The sequence below is a fragment of the Equus caballus genome, chromosome 9, assembly GCF_041296265.1.
Source record: "Equus caballus isolate H_3958 breed thoroughbred chromosome 9, TB-T2T, whole genome shotgun sequence".
Lineage (NCBI taxonomy): Eukaryota > Metazoa > Chordata > Mammalia > Perissodactyla > Equidae > Equus > Equus caballus.
In genome coordinates this window covers 54,299,089-54,309,550 of record NC_091692.1, presented here as the reverse complement: position 1 = coordinate 54,309,550, position 10,462 = coordinate 54,299,089, and the positions used below count along the sequence as shown (strand labels likewise).

At 41.0% G+C, this 10,462-nt stretch overlaps 1 long non-coding RNA gene across 1 annotated transcript; it reads left to right on the top strand.

Annotated features, from left to right (window-relative positions):
• The first annotated feature begins 3,352 nt into the window (after positions 1 to 3,352).
• LOC138915548 (uncharacterized) lies at positions 3,353 to 9,794 on the top strand. The gene is made up of 3 exons (XR_011421606.1): positions 3,353 to 3,486; positions 6,179 to 6,266; positions 7,866 to 9,794. It is a non-coding gene; the product is annotated as an uncharacterized lncRNA (long non-coding RNA).
• Positions 9,795 to 10,462: the final 668 nt, after the last annotated feature.

Below are 10,462 nucleotides of genomic sequence, written 5' to 3'. Positions count from 1 at the left end.
ATCTCTTCATTTCTTTGAATGTTTCCATGGTTGGTGGATTTTTGAGGCTTCTTTGTTCCTGGCAAGTAATCCACATTTGTTGAAATTTAGATGGGAAACCCCTAGCATTTTCCTTGCTCACAATGGGAGGAAGCCTTACTATCTATTTAATTCTATGCTCAGGTTTTAGCAGCTGGCACTCCATAGATGCCATAGGCACAAAGCACCATAGTATCCCAGCTATTCTCTGTCAACTGGGCTGAGCTGATTGCTGACAGATTTCTCCGCATTTATCTTCTCCCTTGACTTTTGTGCTTGCCTGGAGGCTCAATTTAAAGAAAACTTTCTTCTCTCATCTTTCAAAAGAAACAAATGAGGATCTGTTTCATTCTCAAAGGCTTAGGTCCCCTCTATTCTGATAAACTACCAGTTGAATAAGATTTTAGCTTTAGGAAAGGTAGGTAGCTTAGGATAGTTTTTAAAAAAATAGAAATCAGAAGATCTAAGATGTTAGCCCTCGCCTTGTCACTTACTATTGTATGACCATCAGGAGGTCTTTGAGCTTTGGTTTCAACATCTGAAAAATGGGACTAGAAACATTGCTTTAGCTTTCTTCACCTGTTTGTCATAAAGATAATATTAAAAAAGCACTTTGCAAGCTATTATATAAATGAAAGCTATTGTTCAGAAGGGTCAGCATGGTTGAAGCACTCAAAATTTCCTTAAGCCTGTGGGCTCTAGAAAAAGTGTGAATCGGGGGCAGAAACCAGATTTTAGTGGTAAGATATGATCTATACTATAGGGAATGTTGGTTCTAAGGGTGTATTTATTTGTTCAACAAATATTCAGCAAACCTTCTCTGTGTCTGGCACAGTGTAAGACACTGGGGATATACTGGTGAGTATCTGTGCCTGCCCACATGGAGCTTGTAGACTAGAGGGAGAGATGGACATTGACCAAATAACCACCTAGGTTAATATGCTAGAATATAAACTGTACGAGAGCAGAGACTTTTTTGGTTACTGCTGTGTCCACAGTACCTAGAATGCTCAATAAATCTTTAATAAATATTTGTTGAGTTTGCGGTAACCCCTAAGAAGGGAAATTCCAGAAAGTTCCAAGAGTAAACATCAGAGGACCTAGAGTAGCCTTGGGGGTTTGAGGGCTTCCCTGAGCAAGTCATGTTTGAGCCGAGATCTGAAGGATGAGTAAGAATTAACTTGGAAGAAGTGGAAAAGGAGTGTTTCAAGCCAAGAGATTGAGGGAAGAAAGAACTTGGCATGTTCTAGCAACTGAAAGGTGGTGAGAGTACTTGAAATAGCCTAGAAAGAAGGGTGGCAGGAACATGGAGGTAGATAGGACAGGAGAGGGAGAGGGAGGGAGAGAAAGGGGGAGCCACTGTAGTTTACCAGGTAGCTGACAAGTCACTATGGATTTTATCTGTGCATGTATGGGGCCAGGAGGGGAACATAATGAGTACTGCCAAAGGTTGGCCAATTTAGAATTTAGGGGTACCATAGCTGTCAGCTCAAAGGCAGCATAAGTGTACCTTATGACTTGGTCTTTCTATCCTTTTTAAACCTATAAGTAACTCTTGCTTGTTCTACCATTTATTCAATCTATTTTTTTTAAAGATTTTAAAAATTTTTTCCTTTTTCTCCCCAAAGCCCCCTGGTACATAGTTGTATATTCTTAGTTGTGGGTCCTTCTAGTTGTGGCATGTGGGACGCTGCCTCAGCGTGGTTTGATGAGCAGTGCCATGTCCGCGCCCAGGATTCGAACCAACGAAACACTGGGCCGCCTGCAGCGGAGCGCACGAACTTAACCACTCAGCCACGGGGCCAGCCCCCATATTCAATCTATTTTTAATGGATCTGACAAGATATTGATTTACTTAAAATTCTTTATATTTAACATATCTTAAGAATTCTGCCTAATTCTCACAAGCTGCTTGTTGACTCATTATCTATCTTTAACACCTCCTATGAATTTAATTTATACCTCATATAGCTTACTTACATTTTGTGGGTTTCATCCATCCTCTTGTTTCTCTTGTCTTTTCTGGCATGGTTGAATATTGTCAATAATAAAAACACATTACATGCTCTAGTAAGACTATTTTGAGTTCTATAAAACACCCAGCACAGAGTCTAGTACCTTATAGGCATCTGAAAATAAAGAGTAGCTATGTTACATGTTTATATTTTATATGTAGATATGCTCTACTTTAGTAAAAACAATGTGTAAAAATATGGATTAAAAAGTATATTAGGTAATGCTTATTCACTTTACAAAGTGTTGTTTCACTTCATAAATGATTTTCCAGGATGTGTTCTCCTAGTGTATTTAATTATAATTATTGGCTTTGAAAATGGAGGAAGGCAACCACAAACTGAGGAATGTAGTGGCCTCTAGATGCTGGAAAAGGTAAGAAAACAGATTTTCCCCGTGAATATCCAGGGAGGAACCTAGCCCTGCCAACACCTCTATTTTAGTGTTGTCTTAAGCCACACTTAATTTGTGGTAATATATTATAGCAGCAATAGAAAACTAATAATAGGATTTTGACATTTGAAAGTGGGGTGCTGCTGTATCCATTACTTAAAAATGCTGAAATAGCTTTGGAATTGAGCAGTGGGCAGAAGCTGGAAGAATTTTGGGGAGGCCAGATTGTCTTAAACAGACCGATGATGGAAATATGGATGTTAAAGTCTCTGTTAGTGAGGGCTCTGAAGAACCATCTTAGAGAATACTTAAATGGTTGTAAACAGACTATTAATAGAAATCTGGACTTTAGAACACTTCTTGTGAAGACTCAAAGGACATAAGGAATATGTTATTGGAAACTGGAGAAAAGTGGATCCTGGTCGTATAGTGGCAGGGAGGTTAGCAGAATTTTGGCTTGCATTTATGTGGTAAGCAAAGCTAGTAAGTGATATTTTAGCTGAGGAGATTTCCATGCAAAGTATTGAAGGTGTGGCCCGCTTTCTCCTTGTTGCTAGTAGTAAAATACAAGAGGAGAGAGATAATGGTTAAACAAAGACCCAAGACTTGATGTTTTGGGAACCTCTCAGGCTATCCAGATTGCAAAAGATGCTAAAATTGAGAGATTTACTTTTAGGAAAGCATACTCTAAAGAAAAAGCTGAGGGTGTACTGTATAGACTTTTGCTGATACCTCAGACAGATCAAAAGGTCAGAGTATTCAGTCACACAAAAGGCTTTTTGAAGGATGTGGTTCATGGACCCTCTCAATCAATCCAGAGAGCATGGCAGAAAGCTTAAGGTCAGTGTCCCTTAGCCATTTCAGCAAAAACAAAAACAGACTTGGGATTATCTACCAAAGATCTGTGGACAAGCCTCTTGCCTAATGCAGTGAATCCCTGTGATATACACAGGAGACTCGCAGAGCTCTTGATCATTTTGTACCAGAAGAAACACTGCCAGCTTGGACTGAAGGGGACAGAATGAAATGAAAGAATACCATTGGACCCACAAAATTCTAAAGGTGAGAAAGAGGCTGATAAAACTACTCAGCTCCAAATATGTGTTACCTTTCATGAAAAGGGAGGAGCATGTGGATGGAAAAGGAAGACGAAAGAATTTAAAAGGAAGATATTTCTGGGTTACACTCCTAGACAGATTCTGTGAAATGGGCCTCCAGTTTGTTTGTGATGAGCTACAAGTAAGCCTGCATTCTTTTTGGTAATACATTGTGATTGTGTTTGCTTCCAGATTTTGTGGAGCAGAACATCAGAGTTATATTTATAAGCACATCACATAGTTATATCTAGAATGATCCATGTTATTTTGATGATACTAAAAGCTGGTATAGAGAAATGGCATAATATTTTTCAAGGAAATGTCAAAATTAGCCTCATCCAAGCTCCGTTATTTGGAGAAAACAAGTTTTCATGCCAATGGAAGTAGAAAAAAGGGGAATACAGTGGCATAAGAGTAGAGTTGATCAAAATGTTAGTACCATAGCTTTAAAAGGTGCTGGCAGTTTTAATTTTGAAATTCCTCTTTCACCTAGCTGGCATGTGATTGACCTTATTTCCAAAGACTTGTGTGTTCATTTACCAGCAGACTGAAACCTCTTCTATGAGTGCACTTCTAGGTGCTAGGGAGAATAGAGCTTATTAAGATGTGTCCCTGCTTGTGTAGACTGAAATAAATGGCTACAAATTCCTCCCATCCCTGTGTCCTATTCCCTTAGCAATGTGACTTTACCTCTCCTGCCCTCAGTAGGTAAAGGCTATGTTCTACCATCTTGAATGTGGGCTGAACTTGTGACTCACTTTGTCCAATAGAATGTGGCAAGAGAGACATTTGTGGGAGTTCTCAGCTATGGGAGTTCCATACCTTGCAGCCTCCAGTCTTGCTTTCTTGAAATTCTGTTGCTGCTATGGGAAGAAGCCAAGGCCAGCTTCCTTGGTAATCAGAGACCCCACGGAGAGAGAAAAACCCAGTTGAGAGCCAGCACTACTCCCAGTCATACGAGTGAGGCCATTTTGGATCATCCAGTCCCTGCTGAGTTGCCAGCTGATAGCTGCCACATAAGTAAGCCCAGATGAGAACAGGAAAAGAGCCACCCGTCTGAGACTAGCCCAAACTGATGACCCATAGTATCATGAGGTAATAAATTACAGTTGTTTTAAGCCACTAAGTTTTGGGGTGGTTTGTAATACCACAATATAGAACTGCTATTGAGGGGCTCACTGTCTAGTGAGTGTATGTCCATGGCTTTTCATTCTAAAAGATTCAGCTAGGGATTCTATATTTAGGTTTACGGTAATTCAACTCATTGGGTTTCACACATTTACATATCCTGTCTTGCCTTTTTGTCCTTCTAGTCCAGATTTTCTGGATTTCATGTGCTACTTTTGGATTTTGCTAATGAGGATTTATTCAATTTCAGATCCAGTGTCTCAAAAGAAATTGCCACTGGGTTTAAGCAAAAGCTTTTTTATACCACAAGAGGGGAGGATTTGAGTTCATTGCAAGAAGCAGGCCTATCGTTCTTCTTGGACAGGCTCCTGATTTCTGAGCCTAGGTGTTCCAGAGTTCTTTGTCTAGGCCGGAACATGCGAGTAATTCTGACCAGCGTTCCTCCTTATGGGAAGCGTGCATAAAGTTGGATCATACTTTTGTGAACCACTACCATTTAAAAGAGAATTTTACATTTCAAGGATGCAAAGGAGCCCCCAAAAAATCTTTCTTGAATGTCACATAGAAGAGATTATCATTCTATGGTTATCGATCAGATGAAACTCACCATACCCTAATGAGTTTTACCTAGTGAGTAGCCCCACCTGGGCTGGCACCAAGGGTGAGTTTGCCTCTACTCGTGGATAATAGAGCTTCCTGATGGCAGAGGATCTGCTTCTTTGGTATAGGGATGTCCTTACCAGTGACTAGAAGCTTTAGGTCATAAATGAATTAGAAGCTGGGCTTGTATCTAAGAGATGAAAATATTTAGGGTCTTTGGTGTAACATGATGTGTCTGTCCTTTTCTAAAACTCCCATTGGTTCTCAGTGAGGTATTCTTTTGTTCTTGGTGATATATTCTTTCCTCTTACTTTGTGTTTGTGTGTTATATTTCTTCTCAATTTATGGCGAGAATTGATGTATTGTAACATTTAATATTAGTTAGCTAATATTTCTCAGGGCAGGGCAAGAGAGGGAGTATACTGCTTGTCTCTACTTGTTTAAATAAGCAGTTTACAGGGGTTTAACAAGAGGACTCACAATCTTACCACCAAGATTGTATGGCCTTAGTCACCATGAAGTTATATGGTGGTCTTAATGGTTTTGCAATATGTGAGGAGTTTTTTTAAATCTATCTATTGCTTGCTCTATTTTACTTTAGGATTTTCAGAAGGAGGTATTTGAGGAGAATAAGGCTTATTAAAATACCAGTTCAAGGTACAATAATACACTGAATAGTACAGTAGTAATTTTATTAAATATATATGAAATGCTAAACTAATTATTGTTTGAAAATTTAAAATGCTTGCAGAGATTCCTAAGGATGTCATTTTATGTCCAGAGAGAATGTGGAGACAGAATGGCTCTTTTATGATCTGAATGCTAGAAGCTTATATTGCTCTTTGAGGAAAACCATCAGGCCCATAGCATTTTTTTTTCTGGGAAAAGCAGAAGCAGACAGTTCTTCACTCTTGGTTTCTATTCTGTAGCCTTATAACCCCAATTCCCTGGCCACAGCTGATGGGCTGAAGAATTGATGGACTGACGAACTGAAAACTGGCCCAAAGAGAGCTACAGGTCAGTCGAGATTGTTTGGCCACTTCAATCCAATCCAACATACTTTCGGGGAGAAGGAATTCCATTCACTCAGAACGATGCTGGTAGGAGAGTGGCACAGAAGCCAAGAGACATGGAGATAGCAGTAAGTAGGAGGCAAGAAACAGTAGTAGCTACAGGTAAGGAGAAGCCACTGAGGTAGAGAATAAATAAGAGGAGGGGAGAAACTTGGTGAATGTAATAGAAACTATCAGTACTTGGGTCACCATAAAACAGCACCCCAGGACAGGGAGCAAGGGAAGGCTTCTGTGGAGAGATGACAAGATAGCCAAAGAATAGTAGATACTTTTTGTGGTGTTGCTCATTTCACAGCAACCCCTTTCATTTGAGAATGTCCTTTCACACTCTCGAGACTCCTCTGTGGCAGCAATGATTGTGCTATGTAGCCCTACTTTCTAGGCCTCAGTTGATTGGACCAAGGGTGGCAGTTTCGTCTAAGCTGAGTCAATCAGATGTACTTTCCTGGGACTTTGGAATTGAGACTGAGAGATAGTCCATCCGCCTGTGACTGGAGTGAAGGGGCATGAAGCTATGAGGTGAGAAGAAGACAAAGCTGGGGTATGGAGAGAAAAGAAAGAAACAGATATGCAGCAAGAAGTAGACATGGAGAGGCCATGTGGGGAAAGGGAGGGAGACAGTGTGAGAGTCTTGGCTTCCATTTCCTGGCTCTTATCCCTCAAAGGAGCCCTTTAGGGCCTCAAGATATGTGTATTTATATAATACCCATCATTTAAAAAAAAAAATTAAGGTGGCTCAATATAGTGTCCAGTTTTGAAGGCCAGCAATGAAGAATCTTGATGAGAATATAGAGCTGGTGTGGTAACCTGTACGAAACTTGTGTTCTCTATGAAGCCCAGCAGGGCAGCTGTCAAGATGGTTTTTTGCCTCTTTTACAATAAGCTCCCAGCTGAGTATGTCTCATTTTTTTGCAACCTAGAAGAGACTAGCAAACAGAAATATGTGGAGAATCTGACATAATAATGGGGTGTGAAACTAATAGAGTTAGATCTTCCAACACCAAACACCAATTTCTAGTTGAGGATACAGCTGCTATTTTCTCATCTCACTATCCTTTGCTTTATCTATGACTGTGTTCTTGGAGGGCAGAGGCTGTCTTGGTGCAGTAGGAATGGGGGAGGCCCATGCACAGTTTCTCAGGTTCAGAGGTCCCCCTTTCTCCATTTGAAGTCTCACTGTGATCCTGCCCATCTGTGCTGACAGGGCATGGCCTTCTTGGTGAACAGACACTTCAAAACCAAATGTGGGTTCAATGATTGTGACTTCACTAAGCGTTGTGTTGTTTTCATTCATGTACCCTGGAGCCTCGCACCTGGCCCAATACTAATAGGCTCTCCATCAAAACTTATTGAGGGAAAGACTGAATAAATTGTTTTTCTCACTGGTGGATGGAAGGTAGGAAAACCAGAGTATAAAACCTGAAACCAAACCACATAGTGAATTATATATTCTGAGCATACAAATGGATAGATACCTAATAGTATTCTTTAGGGTATTATTTACGATGATGGTATCCTCACTATGCAATTTTTTAACCCCTAGGTGTGAACTGCCTGGCATGGAAAACATAGAAAGAATATTGGGTCCACGTGTCCTTTGCAGGGAGCTTGCTTTTCTCTACCCCAGACTGTGCTTCAATTTGGAAAGAAAAATGGCAAGCCTGGTTGCCACCAGGTCAGGCATCACTCCTGCTGAATTCCCCAGGGGAGATGACTTCACAGTTTCTGGGAGGTGTCTACTTATTTCACTTGTCAGAGGAATGTTTATGGTTTTCATTTAAATTTTAATAGGTGAAAACATCTGTTCCCCATCCAACAGTGATGTTTTGCATTGGGTATAGATGAGAATCACTTGGCTGAGCACAAATATTTGCTGTGTATTGGATGCTCAGAAAAATAATGTAGACCAAGGACAAAGAAGTGGAGAGGAGTGAAGAACGGAGTGGGAGGAGAAAGTGGAAGCAGTGATAGAAGGTGATGTTTGGGCAAGAAACCTCTCCCTGCTCCAGCTGGTGGCACTGTGTGCAGCCTGTCCCTTCTGGGTGGTCTGGCTGGTCTTGGTGGGTCCCAGGCCTCTCCTCCTTCTCTGCAAGCACAGCCAGTGGGGCTTATGAGCTTCTTAGCTCCGTTTTATGGAGCTGTTCCCTCATAAAAATTGTGGGCGCCTCTGGCCGCTCATACGGGAAAGGGTGGATATACACCTGCATATCATGGCTCCCACACGCATTCGACCCTCAAGGCTGGCAGAAGTGGCTTCACCTTGATTGCTCCTGTACCTTGAGAGGTTTCTCCCTGCCTCTCATCACCTGAGCTCCTGCTGGAATGTTGAGTTTCTGGGGTAGGGCTAAACAGAGCAAGGGCTTGTTCCTCCACAGTTCAGAATTCACAGATGACCCCCTGATCACCTTTCTGGCTCTATCTCTCATTCCCCCCTCCTTTCCATGTTCTCCGGCCACCCCAAATTACTTGTAGTCCCCCAAATGCTCATACTTCTGAGGTTTTGCATCTGCTATTTTTTTTAACCTGGAATGCTTCCTTTTTCCCAGGCCCTCTTCATGCAGTGGTGTGTGCACATGCACAGAACATGCACGTGAACACAGGCACACACCACCCTGCCAATTTCTTTTCATACTTCAAAACTCAGACTGAAGTTTTGTCTGTGAGGTGTTCTCTGACCCGCTCAAGCACAATTCGTCATCCCGCTCCTGCTGCCTCACTGTTTTGCTCATGCACTCTGGGCCAGTGTCTGTCATGTCACTTTGCAGTGAGGGTTTTGGATATGAGGGCTCTGGCTCTGAAATCAAGTTGCTTGGCTACAAATCACAGCTCCATCACTGGGCTGTGTGATCCTGGGCCAGATACTTAATACCTTTGTGTCTCAGTTTCCTAATTTGTAAAGTGGGGATAGTATTAAAAATGACCACATAGGGTTTTTGAGAAAATTAAATGAGATGATACATGTAAATGACTTAGCAAAATATTTGGCTCAATAAAGGGCAGCCGTTAATATGAACTCCTCAGTTTTTCCTTTCAACCATCTTGTACAGGGACTGTCTCATAGGTATCTTGTATTCCTAGAGCCTGGCATGTGATAGGTCTTTCATATCTGTTTGTTGAATTGAATTGTTGAACTGATGGCTCCCAATGGCTTACTGGATTAAGTCCATATTCCCTGGAATCAGAAGTTTGGGTTCAAATCTTAACTTTAGCATTTTCTAACTGTGAGACCTAGGGCAAGTTAATTAAATTTTCTATGCCTCAGTTTCTTCATCTGTAAAATGGTAATTGTGATAGTACCTAGTACATAGAGTAGTTGCAGGATTTAAAAAGATAATCCACATTCACAGTGCCTGGAATATGGAAAAATCTCAATAGATGTTAGTTGATATTATTCCTATTAATGTTATGAGTATTATTTCATTTAAAGGCTCATCTTAGATATCACTACTATAAAGTTTTTCTCAATTACTCCAGCTGGAAGTAATCTCATTCTTTATTCAATCATCCAATATTATTATGAAATGCCAACTATAAGCTTAGCACCATGCTAGACACTTGCCACGCAGTGGTAGATAAATCAGATACGACTGCCTCATTCTTGTAAATTGGGGTGTGAAGGAGTGGTAAACCTCAACCTGTTCTCAAAGTTCTCAAACCACTGAGATACAGATTCAGGAGACAGAAAAATGGAGATCAAAATATCAACTTTTTAGCTGATTTTGCTGGATTGGAGAACATGATGTGGTCTATTAAATTCAGTTTTTCTACTACTTTCCTTACAGAATTAAACTCAGCTGTCTATCAGTTAGTTTTGGCTTTAATTAACAGAAAGCTTAAGTAATGGTGGCTTATTATCTGACAAAAAGTCTGGCAGAGGGTGACTCCAGGATTCTTCTGCAGCTCAGTGGTGTCATTAAAGACCCATGTGCTTTTTATCATCCGTGTGCTGCCTTGTGGTCTCAAGATGGCAGCTCCAGCTCCAGGTTGGAGCTGTCCTCAGACCTGTATTCCTAGCGGGAAGGAAGTGCAGGATGGCAAAGAGGGCTTTCTTTTTATTAGTGAGGAAATTCTTTCCCAGGAGCTTTCAAATAGACATCCCTTTACATTGTATTGGCTAGGACAGGTTAGCATGCTCATATT